The 25,134-nt window shown below is 45.8% G+C and overlaps 1 pseudogene; it reads left to right on the forward strand.

Annotated features, from left to right (window-relative positions):
- The first annotated feature begins 21,293 nt into the window (after positions 1-21,293).
- On the forward strand, positions 21,294-24,945 carry LOC132010433 (transient receptor potential cation channel subfamily V member 5-like; annotated as a pseudogene).
- Positions 24,946-25,134: the final 189 nt, after the last annotated feature.

Below are 25,134 nucleotides of genomic sequence, written 5' to 3' on the forward strand. Positions count from 1 at the left end.
AGCGACGATGCTGGGAGGTGGTCAGGGACCCTGAGATCACAGAGGGCCTTGAGAGTCATGTGAAGGTATAGATAAATAGATCTACATACATATGTTTTGTGTATGTTTTCATTTTTTTCCCTTAAAAGCCAAACCAGAATCATGCCTAATGCAGTATTTTTTTTAAAGACTTTAATTATTATTTGAGAGAGAGAGAGAAGATTTTATTTATTATTTAAGAGAGAGAGCACGGGCACATGAGCAGAGTGAGGGGCAGAGGGAGGGAACCTGACTCCTTGCTGAACAGGGAGCCCAGGGTGGGGCTCGATCCCAGGACCCTGAGATCATGATCTGAGCCAAAGGCAGATGCTTAATGGACCGAGCCACACAGGTGCCCCTAAGATTTTGTTTTTAAGTGATCTTTACACCCAATGTGGGACTCAAACTTATAATACTGAGAGCAAGAGTCACACACTCCACCGACTGAGCTAGCCAGGCACCCCATAGTTTCAACATTTCTGTACACCTGGGAAACCATCACCACAATCCAGAGGATCAAGAGAAGGGTTACTTATGCCCCGATAATCTCCCTCCTGCCCCTTCCAGCCACTGGCAACTGCTGATTCGCTTTCTATTACTATCAGTCTGTGTTTTCTAGAATTTTATCACTTGAATGTCTCAAGTCAATGGACTCAAACACTGTGTACATTTTTATCTCTCTTCTTTCACTCACATATGTATTATGAGACTCATCCCTGCTGTTGTGGGTAACATGCTTTGTTCCTTTTCATTCCTGAATAAAGTCCTTTCCTGTTTTAAAACCTCCTTTTTTCTCCTAATATATCAAGATAGCTGGCTCTAGGTCAAATATCAGAATTCGAATATCGGCCGTGCCTTTAGCAAATGGACAAGCTTGGGTGGAGACCTCACTACATTGCCCAGTTTCCCCAAACCTCAAGGACCATGTCCGTTACAAATGGATCTTAGCAGCACTACCTCGGTAGGCATGTTGAACGGTAAGTGAGAGGATGTGTGTCTCTGTGCCTGGCAATTGTTCAATAAAGTCATCAGGTGTAGTATTGCTACTATTACTGTTAGGGTTCACACCTGCTACTTTTTTTTTGTATTTTGGGGTTTTTTGTTTGTTTGTTTTTAACTTTTGAGCCTCAATTTTTAAAAATTTATTTATCTACCTATTTATTTTTAGTTTTCTTAAGGAATCTCTATACCCCATGTGGGGCTTGAACTCATGATGCCGAGATCAAGAGTCCTGTGCTCTACCAGGCGCTGACCCAGTCAGGCGTCCCTACGGTACATTTTAAGAGGACATCAGACACAGCCATGGAATGCTGATGTGCCCCTGAAGCTAGAAAGCAGGGAGCAGAGACCGAGTTCCCTTCCTGGTGAAAGCATGAGCTCCAGGGTGGACAAAGCCAGTGCCTTCACCTCTCGGCTCCCCAGATTCTCTTCCTCTAGCCCGCTGGCATCCGAAGTGGGGTTCGTGATGTGAGAGAACTTAGAGGTTCCCTCCGGGTGAGCAAAAAAGGGAAGCTGGGTTAACTACAACCCGTTTAGTCACGCAGACAATCATGCCTATCGTTCCAACCCCAGAGCCCCACGTCTTTTTTGATTGCTTGCTCAAACAGTACATTAAATCATCTCTAACATGCAAGAACTATGTTATGTTGAAACAGAAGTGTCTCCAAAAGACAAATACTGTATGATTTCATTCATATGTGGAACCTAAAAAACAAAACAAATGAGCAAACACAACACACCAGAAACAGACTCATAGATAACAAGAGAACAAAGTGTTGGTTACCAGAGGGAAGGGGGCGGTTGCAGAACAGGAGAAATAGTGAAGGGGATGAAGAGATATAAACTTCTAGTTATAAAACAAACAAGTCGCTGGGATGTAAGGTATAGCATGGGGAATAGAGTCCTTAATTTTGTAATGACTTTATATAGTGACAGATGGTGGCTAGGCTTACCATGGGATCATTTCATTATGTATGAAAATATCAAATCATTTTGATGCACAAAACTACTAGGATATCGTGTGTCAGTTGTGCTTCAGTTAAAAACACAAATTAATGGGGCGCCTGGGTGGCTCAGTCTGCTTTTGTTAAGTGTCTGCCTTTGGTTCAGGTCATGATCCCAAGGTCCTGGGATGGAGCCCCTGCTCGGCTGGGAGCCTCCTCCTTCTCCCTCTCCCCTAGGTTGTGTTCCCTCTTTCACTGTCTCTCCCTCTGCATATAAATAAATAAATAAATAAAATCGTTTAAAGCGCACGCGCGCGCACACACACGCGCATTACAAAGAATTTTCTCCAAGGCTTACCCGCAAAGGAGGTGTCCGCCTCCTTTATAACAGCGTTATAAATAAAGCCTGCAAAAATTTATCTACACTTTGCTATCCTTGCAGTGCCATTCTGTCATCTCCCAGGGCTGGGTGACCAACGGCAAGGACAGCCATGTCTTCTAATCGAGCTTTGGAGTAGGTAAGAGTGGTGTTCAGATCCCAGTCTTACCAAATATTGATTCTTAAACTTGAGCCAGGTACTTTAACTCCTCTGGGCCTCATCCTTCCCCAGTCCATGGAGGTGTTCGGAGGGCTGAAGGAGAAAGAGAAGGTGTGTACAGCCCTGTGCAGTGCCTGGCACAGGGAGAATGCCTACGTGGCAAGTGATGGGGGTGCCATAAACCTGTGTGTGTGTGTGTGTGTGTTTCAATAAACACTTTCTCGAAGCCTTCTGTCTCTCTGTCCCTCCTTAAATCACACCTTGTACAGCAGTCTGCCTATTTTAGGCATCTCACCAGCTGGACATGAGGTCCCACAAGGAACAGTCGGAAGGAACGAAGGCTGCCTAAGCCAAGAACTAAGTGGGACATGAAAATTGTCTTTCAGGAAGGGCTGCCACAGGAAAGGTGTATTTAATTAGCCTGTTTCAGCCCAAAGGACTCAGACCCATGGGTGAGTGTTACCAGGAGGTGATGAGGAACCATGTTGCTATCAGAGAAGTCTGCAAAAGGAAGTGGACCGCCTCGAGTCGTCCTCAGCTGCCGGCTGTGGACGTGTTCAGTGGTGGCTTGAGGACCAGGTGTCAAAGATGCGGTCAAGGTGATTCCTGATGTGGGAAGTTGGACCAGATGGTTGTTTTCAACTGGATGCAAGGGAGGTGGACAGAATCAGAGATGGCAGGCAGGGCTGAGGGGCCCCCACATTCTTGCAGCTACACTAGCACTTCCTCTTTCATCAGTTTTATATATGTGGGTTCCTGAAGATTGAGAAGAAGATCTTGCTACTGAAAACCAGAGCTTTTTTGTGTGTGTGTGCTTGTTTGTTTGTCAGCCTGCTGTCTGGGATGACCTTTTGAGGTCTCTTTAAAGACATCTAAGTTGATGATTCATAATTGCCTGTGACCCTGGCAAAGAGACAACTTGTCAGAACTCTTTTGGTTGCAAGTGTCAAAACTCTTCTCAACTTTGCTAAAGCGAGATGGGGATTTAGTGACTTGAGAAACTTGCAGCGCTGTTGAGGTAGTTCACAGAATTGATTTAAAAAAAAAAAAAAAAAAAACCCAAAACAAAAAGAGCTGTGACAACCGTGACCTCAGGGGCTAGACCGAACAATGCCGTGCTGCCCGAACTCCCTCGCTGTTCATCTGACTCTCAGATCTGCTTTTCTAATTTCTCCCAGGGCGTTGACCTCTGGTGAACATGGCTGCCGGTGTCCTCAACTCAAGGCCTCACAGTGGGGCCTTTCCTCTTGGCAGGCAGTAAGAGAACGTGTACAGAAAACTTTGGGGAAAACTGCCGACTCCCCCTCAGAGAAGGGAGCTCCAATTAGAAGAGTTCCTATGTACTGAGTATTGATTTTAGGTCAAACACATTACATGCATTACTGTTTTAAAGGGTCATAAGGGTGATCTGAACTAGATTTTTATTTTCATTTTACAAATGAGAAACGGAGGCCCAGGGAGTTAATGAACTTTCTCAAGACCACACAGCTTAGAAGTAAGGGAGCTGCCGGGTTGCTCAGGCCGTCCCTGCGGGCCTGCCCTTCAAGCTCTCCGTCACTCTGACAACACAGAAAATGTAGACTTTCGTCAGGGATTTGGACATACTCGGAATGCGTTTCCTCCAGCACACATGCTAAGACCGGGGCTCACCATCTGGGCTGGTGAGAAAGAATGCTGGACAGGGAGCCGGAGAGACTTGAATTCAAGGCCCAGCTCTGCCTGTGCTACTGATGAGCCATCGGTCAAAAGAATCTTCTAAAAATGCAGATCTCTCTCCAGGTCATTGTGCTGTTTGGAATGCTGCTGTACCCTCAGGAGGACGGCCACGTGTCTCACGAAGGCCAGTGAGTTCCAGCACGCCTGCCTTCCTCCGCAGCTGCTCTGTATCCTTGTCCCAACTTTCAGGCTTTGTTGCCAACACAGACCCTTGTGTTCGGAATTAATCTGTTTCCTCCACCCGTTCTGAGCCTTTTTCTTTGTGGCCGAAGCTTTCCTGCGTCCCCTTTAGGTGAAGCCCTCCCCGATTGCCAGTAGGTCACACTCCTCTGGCAGACGCCATGAACGGAACGATCTCATTTCAGTGGCCACAGGACTGTAAGCTCCGTGAGGGGCAGAGGCCATTGCTGCCCTTCTCCTCCATGCCCGCAAACCCAGCCTGCGGCTCGGTGCACCAGGAGAGCCCAGCGAGTGTCTACCGAAGGGCTCAATGAAAGTCTGAGCACCCACTCGGGCCCCCTCTTCCCAGTCGTGAATGTCATCTTGTGTAGGTGTCAAATTTTGTGACTTTCAGAGCACCTGGGTAAAGAGGGAGCTAGTGTCAGTGGGTGGAATCTGGTTACAGCCCAGAGAGTGCTGCATTTTATTTGAAGCCTGTAAAAGAAAAGGCTAGCGGGGGGCCATCTGGTCTGGTAACAGGTGGACTCCAAAATGAAGAGGAGAAGTTCACTGAAAAAAGCAGCCTTGCCTGTAAAAAACTCACACTCCTTCCCAGGAGAAGGCTGTCACTTGGTTCCTCTCTCTGGCTCTGACATATGCTTCAATCCCTCGCTCCTAAATATGGTTGATATTCAGAGTTTGCTGCCATGTGAGGAGAGCCTCTGTGAGGACGGAAAACAGCTCCTCTGGGAGCCAGTTATCAGAAGGGAGAGCTCAGTGTTGTCTTCCGGCCCCGAGCCTTTGCACAGTGTCTCCCTGGCTCAGATCTAGACCCTTGCGGCTCCGAGCAAAGATAGCCAGATCTCCCTCTGTGTCGCTGAGGGACAGAGTCGTCTGAGGCTTTGGCTGTAACCACGAGTCTAGGTCTGCCGAACGGAAGGACGTGTCTTGGCTTGCGTGCCGGACAGACTCTGGAGCCAAGCTGGATTCGAATCCTGTTCTGCCCCCTCAGTAGCTAAGTGATCTTGGGCCTCAGTTACTACATCTATAAAATGGGCATAGCAACTGTATCTCCTTAGTATTGTAGTGAGGATTAAATGAGTTACTTTGTGTGGAGTTCTTAGGGTTCCTGGCCCATATTAAGCATCATAGAAATGTTTCTAGCATTACATTTTTATTTATTTATTTATTTGACAGACAGAGATCACAAGTAGGCAGAGAGGCAGGCAGAGAGAGAGAGGGAGAAGCAGGCTCCCTGCTGAGCAGAGAGCCCAGCTGCAAGGCTCGATCCCAGGACCCTGGGATCATGACCTGAACTGAAGGCAGAGGCTCAACCCGCTTAGCCACCCAGGCACCCTCTAGCATTACATTTTTTAAAAAAAAATCTTCTCAATGCCTGCTCTGGCATCAGGCAACTGGACTAATATTTCTCATGGAGGGGTCTGCAGGCCATCTGCATCAGAATCTCTTGGGTCAGAGGTGGTATTCAAAACCTTTAACACCAGAAAAGGCAAGGACTTCAGAACTGAGGCTCTTATGATCAGAGAGGCCCATCTGTGCCAGGCTTTAACCCCATAATCTCTGAACCATGGCAGATCTGGGAAAGATCAGGGTTAACTGGAGGGATAGGGAATACTCAGATGTGGTAAACAACTGTTGTGCTTTCCCCAGATGTCAGACTTTCACTACTGAAACTGGAACATTCCCAGGCAAACCCGGGACAGTTGGTCACCTACACTCAGGGCGTCTGGGAGCAATGTATGTTTACCAACCGATTCGGAAATAACGTCAATATTTTAACATCCAGTGGGGCCATGCCAGTGCCTACTGGCTCAAAGTCAGTCCTGCCTGGGACCTTATGTAAATACAGATTTCGGGGCTTTACCCCCAGAATCAGAATCGCCAGGGCTAGGAAATCTGTCCTTTCAACATGTACTCTGGGCAATTCTGAACCTTACTCAGATCTGATTTGATTCTTTAGATTGTCAGTTTCTGGAAGATGAGGACTGTGTGTGTCTTGCTGGGTGTCCAGGGCCGGCTAGGGGCAGGTGCTCAGTCAATATTTGTTCAAAGGATGGATACAGGTCGTAGTGTCACAGGAGGCTTCGACTATAATGATTAAGGGCTCCGCACCTGGCCTGGACTCAAATCCTAGTTCTTTTATTTATTAGTTGGGTGATCTTGGGAGAATTAATTGACCTCTCAAAGATTCAGTTTTCCTCATCCAGGAAAAGAGACAGTAAGAGTACTGCTTTATATAGATGTGTGTTAACTGAAGGAACATACCTAAGGCAATTAGCCATAGTGCTTAGAGCAGAGTAAATGCTCGATAGAAAATAGCTATTGCCACTGCTGTGGTTGCTATTGTTAATAATTCAGTTTCCTTTTTAAAAAAATTTAAATTCAATTAATTAACATAATGTATTACTGGTTTCAGAGGTAGAGGTCAGTGATTCAGCAGCCTCACACAATACCCAGTGCTCATTCCATCATGTGCCCTCCTGAACGCCCAACACCCAGTTACCCCATTCCTCCCACCTCCTCCCCTCCAGCAACCCTCAGTTTGTTTCCTGTGATTAAGAGTCTCTAATGGTGGGGCACCTGGGTGGCTCAGTGGGTTAAGGCCTCTGCCTTCAGCTCGGGTCATGATCTCGGGGTCCTGGGGTCGAGCCCCGCATCAGGCTCTCTGCTCAGTGGGGAGCCTGCTTCCTCCTCTTCTCTCTCTCTCTCTGCCTGCCTCTCTGCCTACTTGTGATCTCTATCAAATGAATAAATAAAATCTTTAAAAAAAAAAGTCTCTAATGGTTTATCTCCCTCTCTGATTTCCTTTTGTTTTATTTTTTCCTCTCTTCCCCTATGATCCTCTATTTTACAGTTTCTTAAATTCCACCGATGAGTGAGATCATGATAATTGTTTTTCCCTGGTTGACTTACTTCACTTAGCATTATGCCCTCTGGTTCTATCTTAATTCAGTTTCCTTTAATTCAGCAAGCAATTACTGAACTGTGTGCCAGACACACTGGTAGGCATTGGGGTTTCCAAGATGGATAAGAAATGCTGCGCACTCTAGAAACACATCTGAGAACGATGAGGGTATAATGCGCTAGGCACAGCAGTGGTATGGTCTTTCTCTATTTATCTTGTAGGTGTCCCAAGAGGCCAGCCTAGGTGATAAAGCACCAGGCTGGGAATCAAGAAATCGGACAGGTGACATCTGAGGACTGGGAATCCCTGGCAAGAACAGAAGAAGCACTTTGTTTAAAGATGTGGCCATGTGAAAGGTCATGCTTTATCAGGAAAGGGCCAGCCCATCAGGGTGGCTAGAGGATGGAGCTCATGGTTTAGGGACAGTGAGCGGCAGGTTATGAGGTGCTGTGTATTTCTAGTTGGTAAAGGACAATTTGTAAAAACCACCAGGCCTATCCTGGACTATGGGCACCACAGCTGGGGGAAAATTAGAACCAGCCTGAAGTCCACGGTAGCATTTGGTTGAGTGACTTGAAGTTCATCTGTTCTAAAACACTGCAGTGTTTAAAAATGAAGTGATAGATTTATTATATGGCAATATCTCCAAGAAATGTTTTTGAGCAAAGAAAGCAAGATACAGAAGACTTTGATCCTATTTTTTGTATTCAAATAATAAAAGACTATTTCATTCAACCAAGCACTGCCGTGTACTAGCTGTGTGATCCAGGACAAGTTCCTCAACTTCATAGTGTCTCAGTTCCTCAAACTATAAAATCACGATAATGAAAGTCCCTGCTCCACCGAATTAATGTGAGGATACAGGAAATAATGGCCCACAGACAGCACTGAACCTAATGTTTAGCTTGGCTGAGACACTCAGTCAATAATAGTCATTATTAGCTGTGCAGAGAAAAAAGTCCAGATCACTGTACCCCACAATAGTAATAGTAACTCTTTGTATGGTTGAATGATGCAAAATTTTTATTTTCTTTGTGTCTGTATTTTCTAAATTGCTACAGGGAACATAAATTACTCGTGTAAAAAAGAAAATGAATTTTGATGGCTTCCCTGGGAAGTGCACAGTAAATACTTCTAGAATAACTGAACGCACACTCATATTCCCAGGTTACATAGTTTAGGGGACTTTAGTCACATCAAAGCATAGTTCTTTAATTTGCCAAGGATCACCTCACTTAAAGTTTTAAAAATAAATGGTTCCCTAAATTCTTTCAGTATTGTTTCATAAATCACTTACAAAGAACTGAACTTTCCAATTTTTAAGTCTTTTTCCATTAAAGATTAAATTAAAAAATAAGGCTTTATGGGGCACCTGGGTGGCTTAGTGGGTCAAAGCCTCTGCCCTCAGCCTGGGTCATGATCCCAGGGTCCTGAGATCGAGGCCCAGAATGGGCCTCTGAGAAAGGCCTCTGCCCTTTCTCTCTGCCTGCCTCTCTGCCTACTTGTGATCTCTGTCTGTCAAATAAATAAATAAAATCTTAAAAAAAAAAATAAGGCTTTACACTGATAACAGCTATATTAGGGAGGGGGTGAGGGATAGGCAAAATAGGTGAAAGGGGTTAAGAAATACAAACTTAAAGTTATATGATAAATAAGAACAGTTTAGGTAATATTGTCAATAATAAAGTAATAATTGTAGGGTAACAGGTGAGCATTTTGTAATATATGTAATTGTCAAATCACTATGTTGTATACCTGAAACTAATATAATATTACATATCACCTATACTCTATTAAAAATTTAAAAGGACACCTGGGTGGTTCAATTAGTTAAGTGTCCAACTCTTGATTTTAGCTCAGGTCATGATCTCAGGGTTGTGAGACGAAGCCCCATCGCCCCCCTCCCCCGCTCCCAACATCCTCCTGGCCCCACCTGCCCCAGTGAGCTCTGTGCTGGCATGGAGCCTGTTTTAAGATTTTCTCTTCCTCTCCCGCTGCCCCTCTGCACCCACTCTCTATCTTTCTTAAAAAAAAAAAAATTAAGAAACAAAGACTCTTTTAGATACAAGTTATAGATATTCAGATGAAACTGGTTTAAGCAAAATAGAAAAAGATTTATTTTGGATATTATGAATAAGTATCTCTAGGTGTTTGGCTTTTTGAGGGGGTCCAGATGATCTCATTATGCTTCTCTCTCTCTCTCTCTTTTTTTTTTTTTTTAAGATTTTTTTTCTTTTTTTCTTTTTTTTTTTTTTTAATTTGAGAGAGAGAGAGAACACCAGTGAGAGGAGGGGCAGAGACATCTTCAGGCCTCAGTGAGTTCTTTGGTAAAATTAGAGAGTTGGCTTTGATGATTTATAGATTTTTTTTTTTTTGAGGGTACTGAGATCCCAGCACCACTACATCAAAACAAATTCTGCCTAAATTTCAAAGTAACTCATTTGCACCAGGCCATGTTTTCCCAAATGGTAATGACCTTCAGTGAAGTCTTAAAAAGCAAAGAACAGCATTTATTGATTACTCACAGTGCCAAACACAGTCCTAATCACTTTATATATTATTTCATTTGGACTTCACAATTCTGAGGGGTAATACAGTAGGCAAAACAATGATCCCCCCAACTTTTTCCACGTCCTACTCCTTAGAGCCTCTGAATATGTTAAGTTATATGGCAAAGAGGTGGTAAGGTTGCAGATGGAATTAAGGTTGCTAATCATCTGGCATTGAAATGGGAGTTTATCCTGGGTAACCCCACTATAGTTGCAAGGGTCCTTATATGGGACAGAGGGAGATGGGAGAGTCAGAGGAGTGGTAATGACAAGAGCAGAGGCCCGGGATGGTGCACGTACTAGATTTAAAGATGAAAAGGTGTCATGCATCCAGGTACGCAGGTGTCCTCTCAAGGTGAGAAAACAGATTCTCCCTTAGAGCCCCCAGAAGGAACAGAGCCCTGCAGACACCTTGATTTGGGAGACTAATTTTGAACTTCCAACCTCCACAACTAGAAGGTAATGCATTTGTGTTGTTTAAGCCACTAAACGTGGAGTAACTGGTTGCAGCAGCCAGAGGAAACTAATGCAGATAGACACTACGAACCTTCTATACCGAGGAGGACACACAGTCATAGACAATTTCAGTGCCTTGCCTGAAGTTACACTACATGACAAAGTCACAATTTGAGCTTGAGGGTACTTGGCTTTAAAGCTGGTGCTCTAGGGGCGCCTGGATGGCTCAGTGGGTTAAAGCCTCTGCCTTTGGCTCAGGTCATGATCTCAGAGTCCTGGGATTGAGCCTCACATCGGGCTCTCTGCTCAGCTGAGAGCCTGCTTCCCGCCCCCCTCACTTGTGATCTCTGTCAAATAAATAAATAAAATCTTAAAAAAAATTAATAAAAAAAAAAAAAGCTGGTGCTCTAGGGCGCTTTGGTGTCTCAGTCAAGCGTCTCATTTTGGCTTAGGTCATGAATCTGGAATGCTGGAGTCGAGTCGTGTGTTGGGTTCCCTGCTCAGAGAGTCTTCTCCCTCTGCCCACACTCATGCTCTCTATCTCTCTCTAATAAATAAATTTAATTTAATTTTTAAAAAGTCCATGCTCTTACCCACTGCACTGTATTTTTTGAGTGCCACGTATATGATACAATGTTGGACTGCAGAGGTCACAAAGACGCACAAGAACATAGTGCTTGGCCTCGGGGAATTTATGAACCTGTAGAGGCTCACACAACACGGCAGTACTAATAATTACCTTTTACTGGAATGACTGAGTGCCAGGCACCTGACATATATAATCTTTGAATTATTACCATTATTGTGGAAAGGAAAGACGTTTACCATCTCTTCTGGGCTGACTTGTGTCTGCCCACCCCCAGCCCCTGAATTTGTAGGGTGAAGTCCCAACCCTTAGTAACTCAGAATATGACTGTATACAGAGATAGAGCCTTTAAAGAGGCGATTAAGGCAAAATGATGTCATATGGGTAGGCTGTCACCCAAAATGACTGATGGTCTTATAAGGAGAAGGGGTTACAGTACAGACAAACTCAGAGGGGAGACCGTGTCACCCACAGAGAGAAGGTGACCAACTACAAGCAAAAATAAGAGGCCTCCCAATAAGCCAACCCTGCTAGCACATCGATCTTGGACTTTCAGCCTTCAGGACTCTGAGAAAATAAAGATCCATTGTTTAAGCCAGCCAGATGTAACATTTTGTTATGGCAGCCCTAGCAAACTGATACATTGTAAATGAAGGGACTTACTCTTAGCCAAACTTTATACATTGTGACTGAGATTTGTCTGCTTTGTGTTTAAGGGGCTAGTTCTTCTTCTTCTTCTTCTTCTTTTTTTTTCTTTTTTCCTTTTTTTTTAGATTTACTTATTTATTTATTTTTGTGTGAAATACAGCTAGTGAGAGAGAGCATGAGCAGGGGGGAGGGGCAGGGATCGAAGCAGGTTCCCTGCTGAACAGGGAGCCTGATGCGGGACTCAGTCCCAGGACCCTGGGATGGTGACCTGAGCCGAAGGCAGATGCTTAACCAATTGAACCACCCAGGCGCCCTTAGATGGACAGTTAAGTGAGGACAGAGGAATTTAGGGGCAAGCTGTCTACTCTAGTCAATCCATGTCCAGCCACTTAAGTAGGTCTTGGGTCTCAACACTCCAGGAGCCCAAAGGGACCGCTCTGAAACTTTCCTTTTCTTATCTCCATCTTCCAGGCTCCCTACTTCCATTCAGATCATGGCTCCCATGCTTCTCCCCACAGGGTCTAGCCCTTTGTTTCATTTAATCTCTAGTGTGGCTTTTCTATCTAGCTCCACCGAGGGATGAGGCATGATTCTTAAAGGCATGGGGATAAGAATTCTGTACAATAGTCTGGTCTTAGACTGAATTATTTAGAAATGAATCAGACTTTTCACAGCACAAAGGTTAACCTTTTGTTGGTAAATCTGTATACCTCCTATGACCTTCTCTGTCAGAATCTCTACTCTTTTGTTTGAATGTATCAGTTTGTATCTGTTAGGAAAGCCTAGATTGGGTGGCAGCAACCAATAACCCCCAAATTTCATTGTTTAACACTGTCAAGTCTATTTCTTGCTCATATTATGTGTGTAATGTTTGCTGCAGGAACCTCTGTTCCTCATAGTCACTGGGGAACCCAAACTGGTGGAGGCTCCATCTATATTTCAGCAATGGCCCAGGCAGGGTAAGAGTGTGGAAAATCATACTAGCACATACAAGTCTTTGCCTGGAAATGAGACATAGCACTTCCTCTAACTTTGCATTGACCAAAGCATACCAAATATGTATCCCTTATGTCAAAAGGGGTAGGTAGGGAAATGCAAGCCTGTCATGTGCCTAGAAAGCGAAAATGCAAATAATTGCAAACAGCCGTGATAACCATGTTGGAGGATACATTTGACCACCAATAACTGTCCAGAGGTGGCTAAAACAATGAGATTTGTTACTTTATGTAACAAGGAACCCAAATGTCAGGGAGTTGCTGGGCAACTCCCTGCACAACTCACTGGGCAGCCATCATCATCCAACACCCATGTTCCTTTTGTTTTCTGCTCTGCTGTTCTCAGTTTGTTGACTTAACTTTGTAAGATGACTCTCTCATGGTCTAAAGATGACTGTCTTTGGACACCTCGGTGGCTCAGTCGATTAAGCATCTGCCCTCCGCTCAGCTCATGATCCCAGGGTTCTGCGATCAAGTCCTGCATCAGGCTCCTTGCTTGGTGGGGAGCCTGCTTCTCCACCTGCCTATTGCTGCTCCCCTTCCTTGTGCTTGCTCTTTCTCTGACCAATAGATGAAAAAAATCTTAAAAAAAAATAAAGATGGCTACCTTTTTTCAGTTACTGCATACAGATGACAATGCTCAGAGGTAGAAAGGGACGCATACCTGTCTTGTATCCCTTTTTAAAAAACAACGAAAACCTTCCCAGAGGCTCCTGAGCAATATCTATTCCCCATTTCCTTGGCCAGAACTATATCATGCACTCTTGTCTAAACTACCTGTCTGCCAGAAGGATCAGGACTGGCTTAAATGAAACAAGATTCATTCCCTAAGACTACCTAGGGGGCCAGTCCTCCTGTCTCTGCAAACAAAGAACATTGACCACTTAAAGGAGAGCAAACCAAACTAGGATCTTGTTTCTGAGATTAAAGGAGTACAGAATCACAGCTGAGTAGAAAACTAACAGTGCCTACCGCCCCAGGCTCCAAGGAAAGGAGACCTGAGTGTGAGGAGTTGAAAGAAAACTGTTCCAAATCTTCACATTAAACTTACGAGACAGGTTTTCTTGTCCTGTTTCAGAGATAAGAAATGTGGCATTAGGTATACATTAGACTCCAAAGTCTAAACTGGGCCTGCCTGTTTATCCATCAAATTCACTTAGAGAGTGGAATGTCAGAATAAGTTTTTTTTTTTTTTTAAGATTTTATTTATTTATTTGACAGACAGATCACAAGTAGGCAGAGAGGCAGGCAGAGAGAGAGAGGAGGAAGCAGGCTCCCTGCCAAGCAGAGAGCCCGATGTGGGGCTCCATCCCAGGACTCTGAGATCATGACCTGAGCTGAAGGCAGAGGCTTTAACCCACTGAGCCACCCAGGCGCCCCAGAATAAGTTTTTTAAAAAGTCCTTTGGGGAAAGCAGAAGAAGTTCATCAACCATTAGTCCTGGTACAAATAGGATTTCCATGATCCAACTGGCTACTCACTGAATTCCTCACTGACGTCAACTAAAGATCCCTTTTTAACTAGGAAGAGTGCCCACTTTGTGAAGGAGAAAAGAGCAGGTGTGCTAATCTGCAACTATATCCAGGACTAAATTTACCTAGAAAAGGAGTGTGGCCAAGCTGTCTTTGAAGCAACTCTCCATTACTGTAGGGTCGAGGCAAAATGTCTTATGACTCTTACACTACCAAAAATTTTTTTAGCCTCATCTCCCTAAAGAATAGTGGCACCAATTTAAAATTCAGCCCTTCCCTCAGCCTTTGCTGATAGCCACACTGATAAATGTCCTAAGAGCCCAAACTTAAGAATCCAGTTGGTGGGGTGGAAATACGGGGCAAGCAGGTCTTAGGAGGGCTTTCAGGGTAGAGCACCGAAGTGTCCACTGACATGCAGTACTTTCTGCCATGTTGGACCTCATAGCCTGCTCCAGTAGCTCGCTGCCCAGCTCCTGCCTGGGCCATTCACTTCAAGCCTGGGCAGATCATAAAGACAGCCCAGGGTCTGGTCCTGCCTATATATATTAAGTGGTACTACCTTTTTTGGAGGCCTTCTTAAAGTGCCAAGCACGGAGTTAAAGACATTGCTGATACCTTTGCACATAATTCTTACTCCAACCCTTGGAGGTAGATGCCTTTCCCATGAATGAAGCTCAAGGAAGCTAAGCCACCAACCCAAAGTCATAAGGAGGTGGTTGACTGGGATTTTATCCCGGGTCTGACTGCAGACTTAATGGCCTTCACTGGTCTACCCTACTTTCTCTGTTCACTTGAAATACTTGAGTGTTTTTTAAACCCCATGAGAAGTCTACCAGGTGGATATGGACACGACTATCTTATATCAGCTCAGAGAAATTTAAAAATCTTGCCTTAAGTTTTCCAGCTAATAAGGAGGGGAGCCAAGATTTGAACCAAAGTTTGAATGGTCCCCACCCACAATCCCCCATGCATGAATTGCTTCCTTCTGTACATGAGCTGCTGATCCTAGCATCCCCCCTTCCTGAGAGGGCTACCACCTGGGTAGCCAGCTTCTTTATAATTGAGAATTGCCATAGTTTTAAAAAAATCATGAAGGAAAGGATTTTGTTTGCCTTTACAAGCTGGTTTTGAGAGTCATATATATATATGTGTGCACGCGTGCGTGTGTGTGTATAAATTTTTTCTCTCTTTGAAGTCACTCCAGGTTTTCTAAAGGAGTCTTCTGCTATTAAACATGCCCCATCCACGTTCCCCAGGTCTCTTCAGGTCAGCATATTTAAAAAAAGAAAGATCTGAACTTGTCATTCAGCTCTCACTCTGTATGAATCATAACGGGACTGTACGTGGGAAAACAGCCTAGTTCTAGGAACTGGTAATAGAAGCTGGGGTTTGCCACCTTCATGGGTGCATCTCAGATCCCACATGGGTGCTTCTGGGGCTCGTGTGATGGTACACCCTTGACCCAGGGGGAACGAACTGAGCAACTGGGTCGTGGCCACCTCAACTGACAGATGGCCCGGTCACACACACACCTACCTCAGGGACCAGGCTCTGGGCAGAGACCAAAGAGTAGAGAAGAGTCTTCAGAGGGATGGCCTCTCCCTCCCTTTAGAATGATATTTTTAAATCCGGGCTAATAATATAACAACAATAACAACAGCAGGTAACATATATCGAGTGCTTAGCTACCACTGTCCTCACTGGGATTGATGCTACTGCTCGTCCATTAAGGAACTAATTTAACTGTGGAAGTACTCAATAACTCAATAACATTTATGAGTATAAGTAGCGATTATTCTTGCAATAATGTGTGTTTGTGTGTGTGGCACTTAAGAGATCAGGCTACAGGGACAAAGAGACCTGAGTTTGACACCTACTGTCCCCTCTCCCTGGTCATGTGGGTCTGGGAAGTTACTTTGACTTACCTCAGTTATCCTCATCTGTGAAATGGAGGCAATAAAAGTAACTGTTCGCATAGAGCTGTTGGGAGGATTGGATAGGGTCCTATAGGTGAAGCAGGCAATAGTTTAGTTGCTAGTTCAAAATGGGGTCTCAGTGACCAGAGGGGATAATTAGCGATTCATGCCATTTCTGCGCCTTCCATGAGAGCTGGACTTCCAAGGCCAAGTATTCTCGGCCTGTACCCTGTGAGCACCTGCCAGGATCTGAGCTTCCCAACACTGATGATACAGGAGGAAAAACAAACACTGAAAAAAATCTCTAGAAATAAACTGATGTCTTGCCCACAAACCAGAAACTGGTGCTCAGGTGTCTGGTTTGGCGGGTGTTAGCTCGGCAGGGCTGGTTCGTGTGGTGTTGGGGGGAGCATAGTGGAGGATGTGAGGAGGTGGAGAGAAATCTATTTTTCAGCTTTCATTTCTGTCCGGAATTTCGTACCAAATAGATTTCCTCACCAACAAGATCAAAGGGATGGCCTACCTGACATCACTCACGGCCTGTTGCTGGACAGCGGGGAGGAGAGGGAAATAAATCTGAGTATTTGCGACCACAGTCATTTGCGTCTGAGAAGAGAGGATGACATCAATCTTCACTGTGAGCTAGGCCTTGAAATAGGGTGAGAAGTTGCTGCAAAATGAATATTCAGTCAGGAATGTTGGTGGCCTGCTTTTCTGAAGAGTGGAGTTAGTCTATGGATCTGATGATCTTTTAGGACAAACCCAGTAACCCAACTCTGAGTTTGGGGGTTCCTTCCCTCTTCCCATCCAGTTTCTTTTCCACTGACATCTACTGAGGGCGAACCCTGTAGCAGGCACTGGGCTACCTAGCAGGGGATACGGGGTAATGGACTCCATGTCGCATCTACCCTAGGAGTGTCCCGTCTAGTGGGAGAGAGGGACACAGGGCCAAATCCTACACCAACGCTAACTGTAATTGCATGACATGTAAAGAGGCAAAAGGCCAGAACTGATAAGGGTAAAACAAAGTGGGAGAGCCCCGCACCTAGCCTGGGAGTTCAGGGACAGCTTTTCTGAGGAAGTGATGTTTGAACCGAGACCTGACTGGTGAGCAGCAATTAGCCAGGCAAGGAGTGGGTGGTGGGGATGTGGGTGGGGAAGCTTCAGATTTTCGAGAAACAAGGAAATGGCCAGTGCGGCTGGAGCCCAGAACACAAAGGGAAGAGTGACGTGATATGGAGCCGGTAAGGGAAAAGAGCCAGGGCTGGCCTACTTTCCTCTTATTTTGTATGGCTCCCGTTTCGTTTTGCTATGTCCAGTTCCTAGAGGGGAGAAGGCAGGCCCGCCTTTCCTGTGGTGGGGCCACAGGTCTGGAGGCCAGCAGAGTACTCTCCTGGGTCTGGCTGAGACCTCCTCCTCGTGCATTATGATGCCCAGTGGCTGTCCAGCCCCTCCGTTCCCTTCCCACCATGGTGGGCTGGTGTGGCTTTCATCTGTTTGTTCCACGGCCTCCAGGCGCTGACGCCGATGTCTTCCTTGCATTGGTTTAAGGTGTTTGAAGGAGCCTTGCTATGAGGCTGATCCGGTTTCCTCTTGTGAACGGTACTGCTGCCTGTGATCTTGTGTCCCATATAGAAACCAAGTCTCCATTTCCTACCCCAGCTCCAGTACCTGGTTCCTGTTCTCTGTATCCTCCTTACAAGACCTTCCCCGTCAGTGCATACAACTCCGGTGATATGTGCCTGCTTAGCATCAAGCACTCTTGGGGAGAAAGGGGAAAAACCTAGAGAGTCCTACTCTTGAGCAGCTCATGGACCCCACCCGGCACTATGCTAAGCACCTTACCTATGATCTCATCTCATGCCCAGAACCACCCATGTGATAGAGACTATCCCTAGTGCCCATTTTATAGATGAGGAAACTGATCCAAAGGGAAATAATACAAATGGCCCAAAGTCAGACTTATCAGCGGAGGGGCTGGGAATTGAACGTACATAAACCCAAGGCCCAGATTTTTAACCAATAACCTCTATCATCTCTACTCATCTCTTTGCCTCTCTCTGAATTTCTAGAAGTGTTCTCACGCTGTGATTCTTCAACAGCTGGGGCCTTGTCTTGTGGGTAGAATCCTGCCATGCACCCCTATGTATTCCTGTGGCCACAGCTCACCTTCCTGTTCTCGCACACCCTATTGTGTCTCATAGGGCCTCTCTGTCCGTGTCATGTGTTGGCCTAGTTTCCTGCTGTCACTATGTGTTTCCCCAGTACTGTGTGCTCTTTGGAGCTGGAGTTTCACCAACTGCCTGAGGTTAAGCCTCAAAAGGGCAGGATTGTTCTTTTCTGAAGCTAATGCCATTTCTTCTGTTGCTACCCCTTGGACTCCCAGCTGGGTGGTAGAGTACAGATGGGCATTGCAGTGATCACCCCCCATAAAGTCTGAGAGACCTGAAGTTCTCCTAAGAGCTGCAACTTTAAGGACGTGCTCCTCAAAGTGGATAGTACCATCCTCGGGGGATGTTTCCTTGTGAGGGCACTTTTGGTTTTTGTAGGTATTGCAGGGGTGTGAAGGTGGAGATGGGGAAGGTCTCATGTCCTACTGGTTTGGGGCACCACAGCGAGGCAGGCCTGTTGGGCAAGAGTTGTCCTGTGCTGAGGATCTGAAATGTCCCACTGAGTTACACCTGGGGAACTCAGTCTGTTAAGCATTGGTCTTTGACTCAGGTCATGAGCCCAGGGTCCTGGGATTGAGATGAGCCCTGAGCCCTGGGTCGGGCTTCCCGCTCAGTGGGGAGTTTGCTTCTCCCTCTCCCTGTGCCCCTCCACCCAACCCGTGCGTGCTCTCTCTCTCAAATGAATAATAAACTCTTAAAAAAAAGAAAGAAAGAAAGAAAGAAATGTCCCACCATACATTTACAACAGGTAAGAACTTTTTTTCATTACCTTACCATAGATCCTCACCCTTTTTCTCCCATATAAACATAAAGACTGGTATCGTTTTAATAGCCACTTTAATCCCAGAATACTACTGCATAAATGAACGCAAGCCTCTACCATTTTACTAAGAGTTGTCTGCCATTTTGGAAAATGACGTCATTAATGGCAGTACCATGCTTGGGATCTGAGTCATTAATGCCACACAATCGCATCAGGCTTTACTTATGGCTGAATCAAGTGCGGAAATTTTATGTATGCTTCTTTAGCCCTTATTTGGAAGTAGCACATACAAAGCAAAATGGTCAACCACTTTCTGTTGTGCATTAGTCTCACTCTTATCAAATCTTGATCTATTCATTAAAAGTAGGGGCAAACACCTGACTTCTCCTGCCTTCTTGAATCATCTGAGCACTTTCATATTGAAATGCATATTGTATTGTAAATCCTATCTTTTGTTTCTTCCTCACATGACATTTAGAGCCATGTACTGATGTTTAGAAATGTTTTGTAGGTATTGTACTCTCTATGAATTTCAGTTCAGTATAGTGAAGACAATGTAAAGCCAACAAAAATGTTTTAATTAAAAGGGGTTGTGATAGAACTAAAAACTCCAGTTTTAAGGAAATGAGAATGACTTTTTTTTTTTCTGCCAGAATTTATATAGCAGGTAAATGATAGTCTCATCCAAGCCTTTTTGGCGACCAAAGACTTATTTTATTGGCTATTTTTTCTCCAAAGGCTTTTGGTATTCTCTTGGGACAATCTTCAGAGGCAGGCACCATTTTATTTGTCCCGCCCCTCCAAGAGAATTTTCTATGGTTTTGCTTGTTGAAAAAGATTTTGTTTTTTGAAAAGAGCCAACAGTTTTCAGAACAAATTGTTGAGACCAAGGTCAGTGATCAAGCTGACTGGTGATATTCTTGGGCACAGACTGTGAGGTTTGGGGGCAGGAATTGTGTTTTATCCGTCTCTGACCTTCCACAGCACTTGGTACGTGGTATACAGCGGATGCTCAGTAGGGGGTTGAAACAGAGTTTGTCAAATATGTGATATAAGCTTGGGGTAAGAGAATTGAATCAATGCTTCTGTATTGTACTGAATTTTAAATGATATAGAAGTGTGTAATATAACAAAGTAAAACCTCCTCTGGGTATCAGTGAAAACATTCTAAAGATGGTATGGCATGAGCATAGTCTAGTAAGAGGGAACACTGGCTGTGCCAGTGGGTAAGCCCACTTGGGTGCATTCCTGTTGAATATTAGCCCTGCTCCTTCCTCTTCCTGCCCTTAGAAATCCCACTTCCCAGAGGTAACTATTAGGACTAATGGCGGGTTTTGAAAATTCTCATCTCCTTGCAACAAACACTACTAACAGTTTAGTGAACCTCCCTCCAGACTTAAAATATATCCGTGAAAGAGATATGTGTGTGTGTGATGGGGCTATGTTCATGGAAAGTGAGAGATATTTTCACATATGCTTTTAATTTGAAGAAATTGGATTTTATCAATACTGTTCTAAAATGTGCTCTTTTCTTTCTTTTTTATTTTTTTTTAAAGATTTTATTTATTATTTATTTGTCAGAGAGACAGAGAGCACAAGTAGACAGAGAGGCAGGCAGAGGGAGAAGCAGGCTCCCCATGGAGCAGGGAGCCCGATGTGGGGCTCGATCCCAGGACCCTGGGATCATGACCCGAGCTGAAGGCAGTGGCCCAACCGACCGAGCCACCCCGGCGCCCCAAAAGTGCTCTTTTCCATTTCTGTATCACACCCCATTTCAAACCATGTCACAGTCAAGTTTTCGAATAGCTTTGTTCTGAAGGAAATTCAGAGCAAAAATGCCAAAGGGGTTTTGAAGATAGGAAGACAAGAGGGCAACTTCAATGGAAAACTTGCTTTCCTATATTTGAGTTCTTTTTTTTTTTTTTTTAAAGATTTTATTTATTTATTTGACAGAGGGAAATCACAAGTAGATAGAGAGGCAGGCAGAGAGAGAGAGAGAGGGAAACAGGCTCCCTGCTGAGCAGAGAGCCCGATGCGGGACTTGATCCCAGGACCCTGAAATCATGACCTGAGCTGAAGGCAGCGGCTTAACCCACTGAGCCACCCAGGCGCCCTATATTTGAGTTCTTATGGATGCATTTTTTCTTCTCTTTTGGAACTGGAACCTAGGAGTTGGTTTGATTTGAGTTCAAATTCCAGTGGTGAAGAAGAGCTTATGGTGTAGTGTGGGAGACCAACAAGAAACTGGGAAACGAGTAAGGAAACAGCATCCGTGTCTTTTACAATTGGGGTACATGTTCTGAAGGATAGAAATAGTGTGATGGCTTAGGGACTGGAAGGAGAAGGCCACTTTAGATAAAGTCATCAGGGAAGGCCTCTCTGTGCTGATAAACCCTGAGTCAAGACCAGAGATCACGCAAAGGCCATGAAGTAGGAATGGGCTGGCGGTACTTGAGGAGCTCCATGAGGAACAACCGATCGGAGACCACAGAGGAGAGTTCTAGGAGGTGAAATCAGACAGGCAAGCAGGGACCACACCGTCTAGGGTCTTGTAGGCCTACAAGAACTCCAGGAGTTTGAGTTTCATTCTGAAGGGAGTGACTTGGGACACCTGGGTAGGCTCAGCCAGTTAAGCGTCTGCCTTCGGCTCAGGTCATAATTCCAGGGTGCTAGGATCGAGTCCTGCATCCAGCTCCTTCCTCAACGGGGAGTCTGCTTCTCCCTCTGCCTGCCATTCCCCCTTGCTTGTGCTTTCTCTCTCTGTCTGACAAATAAATCAATAACATCTTAAAAAAGAAAATAAATTCTAAGAATTTCCTTTAAATAAATAAATAATAAATGGAGTGACTTGTTCTAATTTGATTTTAGAGAAGGACAAAGGTCAAAGCACAGAGACCAGCTAAAAGCCATTGCCACTGCCCAGGCAAAAGAGGGTGACAGCTTGGATGAGGGAGGTGCTGTGGAGATGGAGGGAAGTAAATGGACTTGAGATGTCTTTCACCAAGATTTGCTGACAGAGTGATGTGGCGTGTTGTGGCGTGTGTGCGTGTGCGTGTGCGTGTGTGTGTGTGCGTGTGCGTGCATGCCTGTAAGAAAGGGATCACGGAAGGGCCAACGCCTAGGGTTTGGGCCTGAATTACTGTGTGGGTGATGGTGCTATTTATAGAAATAGGGAAGCACGCGAAGAACAAGTCTGGGAGGCAGAGGGTCAAGGAAATGAGAATTTCTTTTCAGTCAAATTCATTTTGAAATGTCCCTTTGAGGCTCGAGTGTGGTATCAAGTTGACAGATAAATACAGAGAGGTTCTGGGATGGGTCTGTCTGGAGGTGTACATTTCAGAATTATCCACATGCGGATATATTTGAAGCGAAGGGAGTTGACATTCAAAGGTAGCTCTCTGTATTTTCCAGTTTGTAAACATCTTATTGCCAAGTTTCTAAGTGATAAGAAAAAGAATGTGAAGAGAGGGGGCCGGGAGCAGAGAAAGAGAAAGCATGCACAATTCCAATGGTGTCTATACACTATGTCTTGCCGCAAAGTAAGTGTATGGTCTCACACGTGTGTGCGCACACACACAGACACACACACCACAGCTGCAAACTGCAAGCTGCATACCCAAGTCATGTAGAAGATACACTCACTCTCAGTCCCGACCCCAAACAGACCCTGCCTCCTCCTCAGCTCCTGCTAAGTCCTGGACAGGCAACTTCTACCACATTTCCATCACCTATCCGTGCCTGGAAGGCAAAGACATGGGGGCTCCTCTGCCGTGGATGGATCCGACTCCAGAAACTCCTGGTGTCCCGGCTGGTCGGAGAGCGGGACTAGGGTCAGCATCTGGGCAAGGCTCATAGGCTGCCGCGGAAGAGGATTCAAGAGTCTCCACTCCTTCAGGCAGCCAAGGAAAATGACCTGCGCTTCCTGAAGAAACTTCTACTGGGATGAACCTGCAACTTGATACAGGAGCAGCCCTGGGGGAGATGACACTGCACACAACAATCCTCTGGGACGGTCTCAGGGCAGCCACAGTGCTGACCGAGGCTGCCCGGGAGCTGGTCAAGGAGCCCACCATGGGTAAGGCATCTGTAGGTCGGACTGCTGGGCACACAGCCATCGTGAACCAGAATGTGCCCTCGGCGTGAGGCCCGGTTGCCCACAGGGCAGCGTCTCTGCAAGAGCTACAGGCACCGCTTTCCACCACAGCCCCTGCAAGCTTATCTACTTTGGGGAGCACCCTTTGTCCTTGGCGGCCATGTGGGCAGCAAGGAGATTGTGAGGCTGCTCATGGAACACGGAGCCAGCATGTGGGCCCAGGACTCCCTGGAAAACACCATCTTGCTCATCCTCATCCTCATGCTCCATCCCAACCAAACCTTTGCCTGCCAGATGTACACCCTGCTGCTTGCTGTCTCCGATGGTGCAGCGACCACCCACAGTCCTGGACCTCATGCATGCCTAGTCACCAGGGTCTCACCCCCTTCAAGCAGGCTGGAGTGGAGGGCAACACTGCAAGTTTCCAGCATCCGATGCAGAAAACAAAGCACATCCCGTGGAATTATGGGCCACTGACCTCCACTTTCTGTGACCTCACAGAGGTCAACTCCTGGGGAGAGAGCCCCTGTCTCCCCCAGAAGCAAGGGGCTCACCAGATCCCGGAAGAGACCCCAGTGAAACAGCTAGTGAGCTTCAAGTGGAAGAAATATGGGCAGTGGCACATCTATGTTCTGAGTGCCTTGTTCCCCCTCTGTATGATCTGCTATGTCTACCGCCCCCTCAAGTTCCATATTGGTAATGGCACAGGTTCCCAAGGTAACACCAATTTCCAACAGAAATCACCCAGGAGGCCTATGTGACTTGCCAGGCTAAAATCTAGCTGGTGAGGGATTTGGTGACTGTCCTTGGAACTGTGGTCATCCTGCTCCTAGAGATCCTGGGCATCTTCAGTGTTGGTGTCTCTTGCTATTTGGGACAGTCCTCTGGGGGCTATTCCACGTCATTGTCATCACCTATGCCTGCATGGTGCTGGTGAACGTGAGGATGGGGCTTTCTAACATGAAGGGAGAGATGGTGCCCATGTCTGTTGCTCTGCTGGGCTGGTACAATGTTACGTGACTTGCTGGAGAATTCCAGACGCTCTGTCCTTTCACCGTCATGATCCAGAAAGATGACTTTTGGCTTTATTTTGCGTTTTCTTTTCTCTTATTTCTTAAAATAATCTCTACACCCAAGATGGGGCTTGGACGCATAACTCAGAGGTCAAGAGTTGCATGTTTTACAGACTGAACCAGCCAGGCACTCCTTAAAGATGGTATTTGGAGACCTGAAGCCTTTCTGCCAGCTGGTGGCCTTGTTATTCTGGGATTTGCCTCAACATTTATGTCCTTTTCCAGACACAGGACCCAGTCAAGCTGGGACAATTCCAATGCTGCTCTTTTCAGCTTTTCCTCACCATCATTGATGGGGCCTGTCAACTACGAAATGAACTTGCCCTTCACATTTGGCATCGTCTACTTTGTCTTTGCCATCATCACCCCACTGCTTATGCTCCACCTGTTTATTGCCATGAAGGATGACACACACGGGAAGGTGGCCCATGAATGGGCAAGCTCTGGAAGGCCCAGGTCTGGCCACCACCGTGATGTTGGAGAGGAAGATTCTGCGCTTCCTGTGGTCTTGCTCTGGGATCTGTGGCTGCCAATATGGGCCGCAGCTCTACTGATTCCTACAAAACAAGAACCACCGTGATCAGAATCCTTTGTGGGTGCTTTATTATGTGGAAGGTTTCGAGAGCTCAGATAAGGAGCATGAACGAGAGCAACTTTCTGGGAAATAGTCCTCTGTTTCTGAGATTGAAAGTGGGATCCCAGCCAGAGCCTCCCTGGGCCTCACAACCCATGCCTGTCCCGGATCACATCTCACAGCAAGAGCAATTACCAGGGCTGGGAGATCCTTTGTCACTACACCCTGGGACAGGTGAATCTCAGACTGGATCTTGGCGAGGGGGGTGGAGAGGAAAATATCAATGATGAGGACCCCTGTTACTGTGGACCTGACAAACAGGGAGCCCTGGGTGGGGAGGAGCATTAAATTTCATGCCTATTAATCATGGGAGGCAGTGGACAGAATAATTATTTTTTTTTTAAGATTTTATTTATTTGAGAGAGAGATCGTGCACACAAGTGGGGCGAGGAGCAAGAGAGGGAGAAGCAGACTCCCCACTGAAAAGGGAACCCAATGTAAGGCTCGATCCCAAGATCCTGGGCTCATGACCTGAGC

Source organism: Mustela nigripes, chromosome 2 (assembly GCF_022355385.1).
Source record: "Mustela nigripes isolate SB6536 chromosome 2, MUSNIG.SB6536, whole genome shotgun sequence".
Taxonomy (NCBI): Eukaryota; Metazoa; Chordata; class Mammalia; order Carnivora; family Mustelidae; genus Mustela; species Mustela nigripes.